This window comes from Molossus molossus, unplaced genomic scaffold (assembly GCF_014108415.1).
Source record: "Molossus molossus isolate mMolMol1 unplaced genomic scaffold, mMolMol1.p scaffold_m16_p_2, whole genome shotgun sequence".
Classification (NCBI taxonomy): Eukaryota; Metazoa; Chordata; class Mammalia; order Chiroptera; family Molossidae; genus Molossus; species Molossus molossus.
In genome coordinates this window covers 14,069,350-14,087,034 of record NW_023425355.1, presented here as the reverse complement: position 1 = coordinate 14,087,034, position 17,685 = coordinate 14,069,350, and the positions used below count along the sequence as shown (strand labels likewise).

Sequence of the window (17,685 nt, the reverse complement as noted above, 5' to 3'; positions counted from 1 at the left end):
CTATTGACCATTAGCTGATCTTAAAGTCTATTGCCATTGGGTCATAGCTTGTTTCTGAACATTAGCTGGAATGCAAAATAGCAGTAATAGTAGATTTATTCTATCAAAAAATAGGATCTGCTTTTATTTCTACCATGCTCTTCGATTTTCCAAAATTCAGATTTCTTCCCAAAATACAATAGTTATACACATGAATTACTTTTGTCATGTGAATGTAATGTAGAATGTTCTTATAAGAAGTAGTATTTTTATTATATGTATTTGGGGTAAACAATAGAACAAAATATAAGTGCATGTGTGTATTATGATTCCCCATGGCTATAATTTAACCCTGAGAAAAAATGTTTGAGTTTGGTTCTGAACAAAAGAATCTCTCTCTGGACATCAGGTTCAGTTAACAGAGTTAATAAAACATTCAGTTTTAGTTTTTGAAGCTTCTTTCAAATCCTCCCCCTCTAAAGCCTGCTTAACTAACATGGGTTTTAATTACAATCAAGAAGCTAACTGTAGTTGTATTACAGTAAGAAAAATATCTATATGAACAGATTTTTTAAGAATAATTATTCATTGTAAAAATTCAAGTAATCAAATAATGTCTGAAGTAGCTAATTTCCAATAATATAGTATGCTGGGAATATGTACAATGTAAGGTTCCTACATCTCAACAGTTGGTGATCATTTATCACTACAATGTTTTTGTCTTACAGGAAACAGGTCTTTACTTAAATCATAATTGCTATTTATAACTAAACATTGTCTTATTAAAATATCTGTCCCTAAATGAAGAGTAACTTATCATACCTGCCAACTGTCTTTCTTCAAGAAAGACATATTTCCCTCTCTTTCAGGAAAAAAAAAAAAAGTTAAACACTATACCCCTCCCATGACTTTTTCCCCCAGAGGCACACAGCCTTAATATTGAACAATGAACGATTAGAAGACAGTTCATTTCCTGTGCTTATTGTGGTAAATTCCTAATTTCATAATGGCAGGAAAATGCTTCCTAGGTGAAAAAGCATAGTAGAATTCAAACCAAAAGTAATTCAAGTTTTAATAAATAAGACCACTGTAAATACAAACAGCAAGACTGACATTTTACCAGATATAGATAAATTTATTCTAAGTAACTCACTGTCCTAAACTTTAATTAAAATTAACTAGTGAATTAAAAGCTACTGTAAGCCAGACGTGAAAAGGGAAAAAAAAGTATCTTAAACATTCACTATAAATAAAATGCAGAGTAGGCTAAAGTAGGTCCACAGTGGTGAGTGGGTGAAACAGAGTTCACTCTTGTATTATGATTTATTAATTATTTTCCATATGAACAACTGTAAATCTACTTTTGCCCACCCCTGTATTAAGGTGATAAAATTTAGCACATTGTTTGTGTTCTAAGTTTATTTCTAAACATATCTTAAGGAAAGATATAGTGTAAAAATATTTTCTGCTAGAAATGTGTGACTGGAATAAGATATCTTCTCAGTTTAGAGAATACTTTCATCTACTTTGTTCTAGTTCAATAGTTATGGAAAATCTATAACTTCAATTCCATTTCTAACTGCATCATTGGGTTGAAAATCTTTAAACTTAAGGTTGTGGTTTAGTAAAAATAATAATGATAGTAATTTTGCGGGTTGGATCTTACAATTAGATTTACTGAGTTTTTGGAAGGGATTAAGAAAAAAAAAATAACTGTCACAGACACAGACAAGTGTACAGTGATTACCAGAGGGGAGGGTGGGCGGGGGCAGGTGGAAGAGGGCAAACAGGATAAATGGTGATGGAAGCAGACTTGACTTTGGTTGGGGAGAGCACAATGCAATGTGCAGATGATATATTATACACCTGGAGCCTATATAATTTTATTGACCAATGTAACCCAAATCAATTCAATAAAAAAGAAAATAATTTGGTTTAGTTCAAATCCTCATTTTAGATAATACAAAGGGTTAGAGTGACTAAATCATAGCACTGTGCACAAATATCTTTTGACATACAATGTGTATTCTAAGTTAAACATAACATCCTTCCGCACTGTATTAATTTTCATTTTATTTCCTCTTTATATTTTATATCTAACAAAACTGCCCTAAAATAAACATATGTGATAATTATGCTACATAATGTTTGTCTTTGAGAATCTGATGACATTATCATATGACATACAACTGGCTGTACAACTTCTGTGTTGTAAAAGAAAAGAAAACTCATAGACACAGAAAACAGTATGGTGATTACCAGAGGCTAAGGGGGGTAGAGAAAGTTAGAAGAGGGTAAAGGGGGGATAAATGGTGACAGAAGGAGACTTGACTTGGGGTGGTGAGCACACCATGCAATATACAGATGATGCATAATAGAATTGTATACCTGATACCTACATAATTTTATTAACCAATATCACCCTGGTAAATTGAATAAAACTGGCAACACCTAACAAGAAAGATAAATGCCCTGTCCATTGTGAAATTCTATTATGTGCTGTTTAGGCAAGAAAATCATTGAAAATGACAACAGGAATGTCAATCAAAATATAGATATTAAATGTGCTTAAGTACATAGATTAATCCATAGTGCTCTAAAAGTAGCACAGTAAGCAGAGTATTTTCTAAATTATAACTTTAAGGAAGGTCATAATTCTTGCCCCAGGCACACCAAGTATAAAGTCTTTTTACCACTTTTTTTTGCAACAGTCTCACCACAAACACACATCAATTTTTCTGTCCAGAACCCTGTTTCAATCAAAATAAGATTAACAGTGCCACAGCAGAATATCAATGAAATCTCTAACTTACTGAGAGTGTCTGTCAGGAAAGAAAGAGACAGAGTTTAGGACGGAAACAGATATTAAGTTCTCATTCTCAATATTGGATGTTAAGGCAATAACAATCTTAATTCATTCAGTTTGATATGCCAAATATTTATTGAATTATTCATATTTGCTGTTGATTAGTATTCATTATAGATCTAGGAAATTTGGAAACTTCACACACATACTCATACATGCAAATAATATGTATATACACACATCTACATATCAGCAGAACCTAGTAAGAATGCATGCCACATGGTAAACTCTTAATAAATGTATATTGAATGACTTAGTGATTTCTTCCATTTTAATTTTCCAGAGGTAGTGCTCTAAAATGTATTGTCACATCTCCTCTACCAATAATGTTATCTTTCTGAGGCTTCTCAGGGTCTGGGGGTTAAAATAGAGTACACTAAAATATGTCTTCTTCCAACTGCTGGTCCTTATCACTTTCTCCCCACCCTTCTCCTCCTAAATCACATATTCTAAATAGTCATCTTTAATTTCTAACATATTAGACAACATCAAATTATAACTGCATTTGGGGTTTTGGTAGATTTGGAGTATAAGTTTTTCACATGCTGAGAAGATACACTCCCTGACCTTGTTTGGTGGGTGCATTGACTTTCTGAAAGTAACAAGCTTGGGACTGGTATATACATGGTATTCCACAGATGTCTTCACTGGAAATGATAGAAATTTTTATCTTTAGCAAAAATCCCAAAACAGAATTGAGACCATGTCCACTAGTTTTAACTGACATAATAATGAACAGAGTATCTAGCACCTTAAAAGAAGTTGAAGTTAGCCTTGGCTGGTGTGGCTCAGTTGGTTGGAGCATCATCCTGTACACTGAAGAGTCATGGGTTCGATTCCCGGGCAGGGCACATACCTGGGTTTCAGGTTCCTTTGACCCCCCCAGTTGTATTTCTCTCTCTCTCTCTCTCTCTCTCTCTCTCTCTCTCTCCTCTCTCTCTCTCAAATCAATGACACATATTCTCTGGTGAGGATTTTTTTTTAAAAAAAGGAGTTGAATTTAAATAAGTGGAGACACATTCAGTTAAAAATGTAATAAGGACAAATGGTAGATGGCACACCAAGAAACAATAACAAGAACAGAATAAAGTGATTTAAATAACAGCTTGCAAAGTCACAAATACAGCCAAATAAAGTAGAGAGCTCTCTAAATGATATCCACATATTTAGAACATTACTGTAGTCAGCAACAGTCTAAGACCAAAATTTACATCAGTGTCTTTATATATTTCATGGTATTTTGCTTATACTTTCTTCTATTTCATTTTCCAAGCACTAATGAACTTGACCTACAACCATTTGTCAGTTACTATGCATTTCTAGATTGAAGATACTGTTCAAATATGAATGCAGTAACCAAGAGTTGCTCTGGTAATTCTTTCACATTTTTTCACTCTTAAGCAGAATTGGAATTTTCTAATCATTTCTGATTGCTGATAACAGAAAACAGTAAGACACTTGGAAAAAATAAAAGATGATAATGCATCATTTTTTGTCTTTACCGTTAGAACAAGATTTTGGCCTTAGAACATTTTATAAATTACAAATTAAGTATTTGAAGATAGTTCCCCCAGCATGCAAAAAGTAAGCTAAAATAGCAGCTCCATGAGCTTGAAGAAGGCTCACCAACCATATTCTACAATTCAACAATTCATCCATGTAGTCTATTTTTTTCATCTGCAGTGTTAGATTTGCATTTAGTTTGTGCAGCTTTGGGGAACCACAGAGCATAGTACTGCACTCCTCTAAACTTCTTGCCCCAAACTGGCAAAATGAAATATGTCTCTCGGGTTTTTGTGGTTATCTTCAAGGGTCATAGTATAGGAAATCAAAGATAGATAGGCAAGACATATACATTATTCCATATTTGTATTCTAATATACAGAGAGTCCCAACTACAAAGCTCTTCAGGTCATCCACTGTGAGAAAGCATTGAAATAGGATATCTTAAAGCACACCTTCCACTTATAATTCTACAATTAGCAGAGTGATCACATTGTAAGGAATGAAAAATTTGAAACACTGTATTGTGCACCTAAAACTAATATAACCAACATAAAATTATATGCCAAGTACTGTATACTTAAATAAAAAATATATTTTAAAACTCATATCTTCTACTGAGATTAAAAATAGGAAACTCTTTTTGAGATAATTAATACACAAACTATCTTTTCAAAGCTAGTAGGAATCAACTAAGGGCATGAAAAGCTGAAGGCATCAACTTGACATCCCACAATATTGTGTACACATCTCTTCCATGTTGCCAAAATTATGGTCAATTTCATTGGAACAAGTGCCCCTTACTTCAAAGAGCCTATAGATATCTGTCATAAACTATGATATCTGAATGTGAACTTCGATATTTAGGAATGTCACAAGGTCAAACTATAATCTGATTGCTCTAAGCATCTCCATATGACCTGATGGACACCTCAGGCTCCTTTCAAAACTGAGCATCTGGGAACATGCAAGTATATCAAGACAGACGGTTTGCATAGTCAGCAAATGCATTTCATTTTTTTTGGACATGAGCATCCATGCAAATCTCTGTCCCTACTTCTTTTCTTGAAAGGATAGAATAGTTCCAAGTATACCCCAAAATCCCCATTTGTGAATTCTGATTTTGTAGAATACTATAACATTATCAAATATTTTGCTATGTCTCTCTCTCTCTCTCTCTCTCTCTCTCTGAATTTAAAGCAACATGATATTTCAATTTGTATATAGCTAAGGATCATCACTGTGAACACAGCTAACCATTGCACTATCCTAGGGACACAGAGAGCAAATAAGTTTAAAATGAAAAGTTTAGAAATCTCAAGATACTGCTTGAATTGTCTTATTTTGCCATATATTCCTCAAAGCTAAGTATATTTCCCCAGAGAAAATAGCTTACTTGAGGATTTAAAGTAGTTGTACCCTGGTCAGTGTGGCTCAGTTGGTTGAGCATTAGCCCAATAACCAAAAGGTTGCAGGTTCTATTCCCAGTCAGGGCACATCCCCAGTAGGGGGCATGCAGGAGGCAGCCAATCAATGTTTCACTCTCACATCATTGTTATTTTTTTTTTCTCTCTCTCTCTCTCTCCCTTTCCCTTTCTCTCTCTCTAAAAAGAAATTATTTTAAAAATTAAAAAAATAAATAAATGAAGTAGTTCTTTTCAGTTAATCTTGGTTTTGCTATACCATAACCAAGCATTTCCTACCAACTCCACAGAATGAGCAAGGCATACAAATACCATTTCATCATATATAATATGCAAAAATATACATTTATACATTATAATGATGAATAGGCGCTATGCAATTCATGGTCATTGTGGACTTGAACATTTATTTGCTAAAGGGAGTAAAGAATGTATTAATTATGTGAATGATACATGTGTAATTCTTTTTTCCTGCAAAAATGCTCTTATTTCATTGGGAAATCTCACAATTGCAATTGAATTTCAAATTTCAGCTTTGTATTCTCTACTCTTTATTTCCCAGCCATCATGTGCACTGATTTCACTCTATTCATTCTGCTTTTGTGTCAATGTAATACAAAAATATACCAACCAAAACATCACTCCCAAGGAAGGGATTACTCTATTATAAGGATAATATTTGTTTTATACATGAATACATTGAGGAGAAATATGAAGAAACTATTCAAGTAACAGTGAGTTACTGAAGTATTCTTCTTGTATGTTTATAGTTTAATCTGATATTTTTCCTTCTCTTTATTCTATATCTTATTACATTGGTTTTTATATGATTAAAGTTTGCAATTAAATACAAAATCAACAATGTTTTTTGTGTATATGCATAGATGTGAACTCTTAAATGACATTTCTTTGTTGACTGATTCCTATAATTTGTACACAATGCTGTGTTCAAGGTTCGGCTAATACTTTCCAAAACAATTATCTTTTTTTCTAAGAAGATCTGAGTCTATATTATTTATCCATAGGTGAAAGAAAAATGTATCCAATAAATAAGAGACCAAATCTTTGAAAGGGGTGTCAAAAGCATATTAGACCTCAGATGACATGAACTCCAAGGAAAATCAAATACAATACTTCTTCTATGAATTCATAATTGCATACCAGAAAGCAAAGAATAAGATAAACATTTTTCTGTTTGTTTTTCACTTTCATAGAAACTCCATCCTTATATACTTTCAGATGGTCACATTTTGCTGACATTTACAAACATTTCATGTTGATCTTACATGGGTCACATCAATCATCTATACAGTTTCAATGACACTTTGTTAAATAAACTGTCATGAAAGATTTATAGAGAATTTGATAAAAGTAAAGAAGATGTAGTTTAGCTTTTAAAGATGCATTACCCCTTTTCTGAGGTGTAATATCACTTCTAAAACACCATTAAGCTTTACCAGTAATAAGTAAAGGAGAAAAAAAATCCCTTTCTTTCACAATTGTATTTGCATAACATCCTTCTTCCTGCAAATATTGGAGGGAAGAGAGGGAAAGAGACCCCCACACACACAAACACCACCTATTCAATGCTACTTGGATTTAATGGTTGTGCATTGATCCCATTTTAAGAATCATTACATGTAAGTTGACAGCATACAGAGTTTATTCACTAAAGAATAATTAAATAAATGAGTCCTTAATCCATTCATGCAAACAAGTGCTTCCCACAAACACTTGAGTCTTTGTATTATGAATAGGGTAGTATATGATGACAAAGATGACACAATTATTCCTCACACATTGTTGAGGCATTCAAGTGGAAGAAGGCTACGAAAAGGCTCCAGTGGGATTCATAGATTTTTTTTAAACATGAGCAATTACAATATGAGGCCATTTAATTCCATTTTAAGCCAGCAGCTGCCATAGGCACCTGGCTAGTTATTTTTGTTGTTTGTTTTTTTTTTCCATGGAATTAAAAATAAGTGTTACTTTGAACTAGATCTGTAAAGAATTACTCAGTCTCTAGCAATTTGTGCAAGGCGAGAAATAACAAGGTCATATTATAATCATGTTCACAATTATATATCTCGTTGTGGCAGAGTAGGCAGTAAGGATGTTGATAATATCATGGATGTCATTTTTTTTTTCATTTTACATGTGCCTTTGTTGAAAAGTTCTAAATTGGAATATAATTTTCCAAATTGTGGCACCGTTCTAGTCCTCCTTGTAACATTTCCTTACTTTGTGCTCTATATTCTGATAGATCTAGGCTATTTCTCTTGCTATCAGTTTGCAAGAAAATTTTAATATCTTTCAGATCACTGAGTTTTGTTGCCTGTAAAACCAGGATACATTCTGGTAGTTAACAGTTGATTTTCTAAAAATTTGAGACCCTTATATTTAAAAGAGCAAACTCTAGCCCTGGCCGATTTGGCTCAGCGGTTAGAGCATTGGCCTGCGGTCCAGAGAGACCCGGGTTCTGTTCCCGCTGGGGGCACGTACCTCAGTTGGGGTTTGTCCCTGGCCCTGGCTGGTCGTGCGGGTGGCAGCCACTCGATGTGTCCCTTTCACGTCGATGTTTCTCTCTCTCTTTCTCTTCTTCTTTCTCCCTCCCACTCTATCTTAATAAAAAAGTGGAAAAAAGAGCAAACTCTATATGCTAGAACCTAAGAATGTAAGTGCTTAGTGCAGTATCTGGCATAAGTTAAATGCATACTGCTTATTCACTATAAAGGAAACCATTGGTTATATGTTTCTAAAGATGAGATTTGACCTGTAGTGTAATCAAATACATGTTTTACAAATGAGCTGTACTATAACAGAATTTAATTCTACAAATGGATAGAGTACACAAAGCATTCTTTGTAAGAAAGAGCCCATAGAAAACTTACATATAAAACCTAGCATTCATAATTCATTTACATGTAGCAGTTTGAAATTTAGTAGTCTTATAGTGATAAAATAGTATTCTATATAGAAATAACTTGTGGAAATATTTTTTCCATTTCAAAAGCCATATTTCTCCTTTGATAATATATATTAAATTATTCTTACACCTTTTAATAACAAAAAATATTTTTCTTAAGTTTCTTTCTTTAAGAAACCACAGTGAACCCTATCACATTTTTTTCAAGTGATTGCAAGCTGAGATTTTAAACCTTTGAGTCTTTTATTTTTAAGTAATACTCTTCATTTCTTATGAAATCAATAGACAAGTTTCTGAGTTGTTAAGGTTGAAATGAGAGCAAACCTGACTTTCAGGTTAAGGCTTGACTAGCAATTCGGTTGTAAAATCACACTTGGAAAATGACTGGACAACCTCATAGGAGTTAAACAATAAATAACGAAGAATTTAATAATATAATATGATGACAGTTTCTTACTACAGTCTTATAAAAGGAAAACCAAGATTCTGCTAATGACATTTGTGTTCTATCATACACTTGAGTAAAGGAACTTCAGTTTGGGACTAGAAACACCAAGTACTCTACTTAATAGCATCAGGTTCACACACTTACTATCATGCTAAAACTGTTTTCATTACAAAACTATTGTCATTCTAATCATTCGATTCCATAAACTGAATTCCCTAAGTAAAACTAAACTACATTCCTTAAGTAAAACTAAACATTAGCTAAGAAAACAGAGACAACAAAGAATGAACCAGGGCATTTTAATTCTCTTTAATATTTACAAGTTTGCTAAGTTAAAGGTCAGTAAAATATATTTGCATACTCTACTAGTTTGTCACACAAACTTAGAGGTTAATAAAATATGTTGGAAGCCTCATAAATCTGAGTGAGCAAACATATAAAACCTACAGCATGGTGCCAGGTACATGTACCTGGCTAGTTATTATATGTAATGGTTGTCTTTAAATAACTGAAAGGATTCTCTCAGAAAGTATTTTAAAGGAACAATTAAGATTCTTGCAAAAGTATAATGAACTCTTTTCTAAATTGTATTAAAAACCATCCAAATGTATTCTAATGGTGTTTAAAAGTTTGTACAGCTTCTATAAATACCTCTTCCAATCTACCAGTCTACCTTCATATAGAAACCAGTTTTACATGTGTAAAACATGTGTTAGAAAACAACTGAAAAATAAAATAGCATGGTATTTTCATGTTTAAGATGAAAATGTTTTGCTTTGGAATATTCACATGATTTGAAACCAATTGTTTATGATTTAAAACATCCCTCCTGTTTCTTCTATTTTAAAAGAGACTAAGTCCTTACACTGTAAGTAATGCTTCTAAACAGCAAATTTTCCCTCACATGCTTAACCTTTTTATTAAAAAAAAAAAATCTGTATATTTTTTTCCAATTATACTATATCTGCTTCTTTCTGTTATAAATTCTTTGGTACACACTTGAACACCAAACTAATTATAAATAGCTCCTATTTACACAAAATGAATATTCATTGAATAGAAAAACGTTGTATTATTTCATGACCACAATTTTCACTGTCAGAAGCCCTCTTAGGAATAAAACTGTATTATTTTGTTTGCATTAAAAAAAAAAAAAAAAAGCCACAAGCAAGACAAGCGTCCTCTGTTGCCACATTTCTCCAGTCCATTATCTCCTTCATTAATCACATTCTATTAGGCTCTGACACTGGGCGAGCAGCTTTATTTCCAGATTGTGTGTTACCTTTTCACATTACTAACAGGGTCTTAATCTAGTCTTATTGAAAGACCTAAATTTCCTATCATGAATGTCAAATTGAAAAATCTTTTTTGACTTGGAACTTTGTCCAATAAGTAGCTTTTTTTTCTTTATTGATTTTAGAGAGAGGAAGGGAGAGGGAGAGAGAGATAGAAACATCAATGAGAGAGAACATCGATGGCCACCTCCTGCATGCCCCCCACTAGGGATTGGGCGCAGAACCTGGGCATGTGCCCTGACTGGGAACCGAACCGGCAACCTTTTGGTGCATGGGTTGGTGCTCAACCACTGAGCCACACCAGCCAGGCAATAAGTAGCTTTTTAATGAAAACTTTATTATGTAAAATATGCCTAAAAGTAGGAAAAGATCGGATGGTTGAATTATAAGTTTAGACACATAGATATGAAAAAAGCAGTGATGGCCCCAGGCTGGTGTGGCTCAGCGGGTGAGCATTGACCCATGCACCAAGAGGTCACTGGTTTGATTCCTGGTCAGGGCACATGCCCAGGTTGTGGGCCCAACCCCCAGTGGGGGACATGCAGGAGGCGGCCAATTGATGTTCTCTGCCATTGATGTTTCTATCTCTCTCTCCCTCTCCTTTGCTGTCTCTCCAAAATCAATAAAGAAAAATAAAATAAATATTTTAAAAGCAATGATGAAGAAAGAGTTTCAAAAGCAAACTTTGTCTTTCACGCAATTTGCCAATCAAATTTCCAAGAACAATCTAGACTTGACTAAAATAGTTACTACATCAAGAGAAGTGTTTTATTTAAATTTGACCAATGCGTTTATTAAATATTTCATAGACATTTTGGTTTGTATCACCAGAGGCAATCCAATTTGGGGATCTACAAACCCCCAAACAAATAACAATGGGCACAAAACTTTCACCCTTCTCTCTCCAGACTAGTCCTTAAAGTATTAGCTTCAGGATCTTTGCACCAAACATTCCTACCAATATTTAAGTCATATGCCTATCATGTTATATAGGTTCCAATGCCGCTTTACCAAAAAAGACTTCCCTGACCACACTATAACTGAAAGAACATCCCAAACTCATTTTCATTTGTTTTCTCTGCCTTATTTTTCCCAATCTTATATAAATTACAATTTGTTTATTTGATTATCATCTATCTCCCTCCACTCTAATGTAATTGTTATTTTGTTTTGTTCGTTTGTGATTTGTATTATTCACGTGTGATCAATTAATATTTTAACTAATAACTAAACTTGAATTTAGTAGGTTGTATTTAGGTATCCACTGCATTTAAATTTACATGACAATAGTAGTTAAATTGATTGGTAGGATTCTTGCATGTGGGTGACCTTGCCCCTGAATGCCTAGCTGCTATCAATCAGTTGTAACTAAGCACACTTAGTATTGTCAAAAGCTTTGCCTCATGATCCTTTCTCCCAGGCTGGCCATGTAGTACTCTGGTCCCTGACATTGTTGTTACTCACATAACTGGGATGTGTCCTCCTGATTCAGAATTCCCTGAGTACCACAGGCTGCTGAGATAACCCACTCATCCTATTCCCTCCTCATCTGCCATAAAGGCTGTATTTGGACCAAATTATTGAAACAACTCTTAAGCCCTTACCCTCATCTTCTATTCTGTAAGTTTTGGGAAGCAAAAGACAGTGGTATGTATTATAATTACATTTGACTACACTTAGGCAAATCATATTCAAACTGCAGAAAAAAATTTTTTTTAATATCTTGATAGAAGTCAGATTTTAAAAACATAGCTTAATATATGGTGACAGAAGAAAATTTGACTTTGGGTGGTGGGCACACTGTGCAAATATACAGATAGAGTACCATGGAAATCTACACTTGAAACCTTTATGATTTTATTAACCAATGTCACCCCAATAAATTTAATAAAAAAACAACTTATAGAGGAACAAAGATGAGTTATATCTAACTTTTAATCAGAAACTATGTAAGCAAAAAGAGAGTTGCATGAAATATTTGAAGTGTTGTGAGAAAAAACCCACACCATCCTAGAATTCTGTATTCTGTGAAATTATCCTCCGAAGTGGAAGAGAAATAGACTTTCTCAAACAAAATATATATATATATATATATATTGAAGAAATTTGTTGCCAGTAGACCTGCCTTGCAAAAAAGTTAATATGTTATTTAGAAAGAAGGAAAATTATATAAGTCAGAAACTCAATCTACATAAAGAAAGATGAGCATTAAAGAAGGAATAAGTGGAGGTAAATAAAAACCTTAATATTTCTTATTCTTAATTTATCCAACAGATACTAGTATTTTCAAAATAATAATGCATTCATGACTATACCTCATATATAAATGGAATGAATGGCAGCAATGATACAAGGGAGAGGAGGAAAATTTTAGAAATACTTTGCTTATTATAAGGTAGTTGTCCTACTTGAGAAGTAGTAGAATATTATTTGAAAGTAGACTTGGGCTAGTTTTAAATGTATACAGCATACACTAGGGTAAGCACTAAAAAAAGTTTTAAAAAGCATAATTGATATGTAAATAAAGAGAAAATTGAATGATATAAAATATTCAATTAAAACCAGAGAAGACGGGAGGGTAGAAAACAAAACAGAAGCAAACAATAAGAACTATATACAGAAAACAGTAATAAATATTATAGATATATATGGAACTATATCAATAATCACTTTAAATGTTAATGGTCTAAAATATACCATTTAAAAAACAGAAATTGTCAGAGTGGATCAAATAACAAGACCCAACTATATATTGTCTATAAGAAATACATTATTTTTTTTTTTATCCTCACCCGAGGACATTTTCCCATTTTTTTGTTCAGGTAGAGTGGGAGGGAGAGAGAGGAACAGAGAGAGAGAGAGAAACATCGATGTGAAAGGAACACATCGAGTGTCTGCCACCCGCACGACTGACCAAGGCCGGGGACAAACTGCAACCGAGGTAAGTGCCCTTAGCGGGAACTGAACCCGGGTCTCTCAGGACCACAGGTCGACGCTCTAACTGCTGAGCCAAACCAGCCAGGGCAAGAAATACATTTTAAATATAAAGCCACATGTAGATTAAAAGTAAATGAACAGAGACAATATATCCTGCTAACACTAATCAAAAGAAATCTGCAGTATCTACATTTATTTCAGAAAGAACAGATATGAGAACAATAAAAATGATTAGGTAAAAGAGGGCTATCACATAATGATAAAAGAGTAAATTATCCAAGAAGGCATAACAACCCTTAAGGTACATGCACGTAACAACAGAGCATCAGAAATATCTGAGGCAAAAACTGATAGACCTGCATTGGGAAATACATAAATCCACTATTATAGTCATGGACAAATCATCCCTCTATGAGAAATGGACAGCTCCAATGGGCAGAAAATCAGTATGGACGTAGCTGAACTCAATAACACCTTCAATCAACTGAGTGTAATTGACATATATAGACTATTTCATCTAACAACAGTAGAACACACATTCTTCTCAAGCTTATATGGAACGTTCACCAAAATAGATCACATTCAGAGCCATAAAATACACCTTAACAAATTTAAAAGAAGAAAAATCACCCAATGTCATCTGTCAGGCCATAATAAATTTAAGTAAAAATCAATAAGAGAAAGATAGCTGGAAAATTCCAAAATACTTGGTGATAAACAGCATACTACCAAATGACACGTGTGTTAAAGAAGAACTCTTCAGAGAAATTACATATGTTTTTAAACAAATGAAAATGAAAATAAAACTTAACAAAATGCCCTGGTCAATTTGTCTCAGTGTTTGGAGTGCTGACCCATGGACAGAAGCGTCACTGGTTTGATTCCCTGTCAAGGGCACATACCTGGGTTGCAGGTTTGATCCCCGGCACTGGTCAGGGTCCTGTGGGAGGCAACCAATTGGTCTGTTTCTCTCACATCAATGTTCCTCTCTCTCTCCCCCACTCTCTTCCTTCCACTCTATCCAAAGATCAATGGAAAAATATCCTCGGGTGAGGATTAATAAACAAAAAAAACCTTACCAAAATGTTAAATACTGAATTCAGTGTTCAAAAGAAAATTTAGAACATAGAATGCATATATTTTAAAAAGTAAAGATCTAAAAATCAATGATCTAAAGTGCCATTTTTTTTAAACTAGACAAAGTGAGCAACTTAAATTCAAAATAAGCAGAACAAAAGACATAATAATAAGGGAAGTAGATTGAAAACAGGAAATCAATAGAAAAAAATCAACAAAATCCAAAAGTTGGTTCTTTGGAAAGTTCAATAGAATTGATGAACGTCTAACTAGGCAAATGAAGAAAAAAGAGAGAAGATATAAATCACTAATATTGCAAATGTTAGAGGGGAGAGATATCACTACAGATCTCAAGGACATTAAAATGATAATAAAGCATATTATGAACAACTCTATGCCCACAAATTTGATATTTTGTATGAAATGGACCAATTACTTAAAATACATAATGTTCCAAAACCCTTACAAAAAAAGATAATTTGAATTAATCTTTTTAAAATTATAAATAATTAATAAACTTTTAAAACAGAAATCACTAGGCCTAGATGGGCTCACTGGTGAATTCTAACAAACACTGAAGGAAGAAATTACACCAGTTCTCTAATAGCTCTTTCAGAGGATAGAAACAGAGGAAACGCTATCTAACTCATTCTAAGAGGCCAACATTACCCTAACATTACAACCAGACAAAACATATACTACAGACTAAATCTCTCATAATCACAGATGTAAATATCCTCAACAGAATATTAGCATATTAAACTCAACAATGTATACAAAGAATTTTACACCAAGAGCAAGTGAGATTTATTCCAGGTATGCAAGGGTGTTTCAGCTTTCAAAAAGCAGTTAATGTAATACATCACATCAACAGGCTAAAGAAGAAAACTAAGAAACTCAGATAATATTTGTACACATGTGCCCTTCTTAAGGAATACAATGAGAGAATGCTCTTTATTCAACCAATAGGGAATTAGAGAAACTTTAGCAAAAGCACTGTGGTAAACATTTACTATACTTAATTGTGGAACTAAAACTAAAACAAAGAGTAGGGACATAGGTTGAAAAAAAAAACAAAAACTTGTGAACATTGTTATTCTAACAAAGTAAAATGAATGCAATTAAATAATGGGAGGACAAAGAATAAAAAATAAAGATTAAATAAAGTCACTATACAGGCATTAAGTGGGAGTGAAAGGGTACCATTTCAAATTGGCAAACGAGATTGTAAATTATTAAGAAAGAAGGGAATTAAATGAACTATAAAAAGTACAAACACCGTCAGAGAAAGACAATATCACATGACCTCCCTTATATGTGGAATCTAATAAACAAAATAAACTCATGAATAAAATAGAACCAGAGGCATGGAAACAGGAACAGACTGAGGAATTTCAGAGGGAAGGAGGGTGGGGGTAGGGTGGGAAGAGATTAACCAAAGAATTTATATGTATATATGCATGGCCCATGGACACAGACAATAGGGTAGTAAAGGTCTGAGAGGGGGGGTGGGAATCAGGTAGAGGAGGGCAATGGGGGGATAAAAGGAGGGACTTCTGTAATATTCTCAACAATAAAGATAAAAAAAGTACAAACATAAAAGTAATACATTTTTAAAATACAAATTTTCTTAAATACCAAAAGAAACTTCTTAAAAAGTAGCGAACATGAGGCGGGGAGGGATCAGGAGGAGGGTGTCAGTGGGGGAAAAAGGAGAACCATCTATAACAAAAATAAATAAATTAATAATAATAATAAAAAGTAGCAAACATACATACAAGTTAGAGAAAGAAATGTAGTAAATATAATACACACAATTATGTCATTGCAATATAAAATAATATGACACAGAGCACCAAACTTATGTCATATTAATAAATGTGAATTTGCTTACTTGCCTATAAAAAGAAAAATATTTTCAAATTGGTACATAAAACAAAACCTAGCCATGATGTATAGAAGAGATACATCTAAAGCAATGATAGCAAAAGGCTAAACATTAAGATATGGGCATATATGCACAAAACAAATGGAAACAACAAAGAACCAGGGTTTGTAATCTTAATAAAAAGTAGAATTTGGGTAAAAAAATAATACTTAAAGTAAATAAAAATATTTTGTAATGCTAGAAGCCAGAATTTACAAGGAAGATAGAATGGCTACAAATACCTATGTCCCAAATAACACAGTGAAAAAAAAAAAAAAAGAAGAAGAAGAAGAAGAAAGAAAAAGAAAACTATGTGTGTTCTATTCATACATATATTTTCTCTATTTAAAAATCCACCCAGGCACCTGGGGAAAATGCACCTGGTCTCAGTTCAACTTTGCCACAGGGATTTAGTTTTGAACAAAACAAAAAGAAAAGAGTATGCTGGATTTGGCAAAATGTACAACACGACTGAAAGGTTCCAGTTATGTCCATGAATTAAAACACTAGTTGACATAAGATTTCCTGAGTATAACTTCTAAATATTTACTGGTACATCAACAGAGATTTCAAGGTTAGGGTATAACCCAGTGGAATGGCTATATTTCAAAGGACAACCAGTATTTCATAATGCAATGTAAACTAATAAAGTATTGAGTAATTAACTATAGATCTCCCTCAGACCAATTATAAATGATATATACATACTAAGATATTCTGGCCCCTCCGGTGTGGCTCAGTGGATGGAGCATCATCCCATGGACTGAGGGGTCCAGGGCACATGCCCAGGGTATCGGGCTCGATCCCTAGTAGGGGGCATGCAGGAGCCAACCAATGGATGTTTCTGTCTCACATCGATGTCTCTCTCTCTCTCTCTCTCTCTCTCTCTCTCTCTCTCTCTCAAAAAAAAAAGAAATCAATAAAAACTTTTTTTAAAAAAAAAGCTATTCTGAAATGTATGTACTATTATATAAAATTCAGTTAAATCATCATTCTCTTATGAATTATTATGGAACAAAGATTTTCATAAATGCAAAATGCCACAACTTCATTGGAAACACAGATTTCACTTCTTCAGATCACTATCTCTTATTAAAACACAGGTATAACCCCTTTAATGTTATTTTGTACATTCAGAGCATCATTAATTTGTTAAAGGGAAGCTGAACTGCTTTAAGAATAAATGCACAGTGCTACCTGTTGTGGCTCAGTGGCTGAGCATCATCCCATGCACCAAGAGGTCACTGGTTCAATTCCCCATCTGGGCACATGCCCAGGTTGCAGCTCAATCCCCAGTAGGGAG

General features: G+C 33.6%; 1 protein-coding gene across 2 annotated transcripts in view; it reads right to left on the bottom strand.

Moving 5' to 3' along the window:
- DACH2 (dachshund family transcription factor 2) overlaps window positions 1-17,685 on the bottom strand; it is a 563,669-nt gene that overhangs the window by 330,817 nt on the left and 215,167 nt on the right. The window lies entirely within an intron of this gene.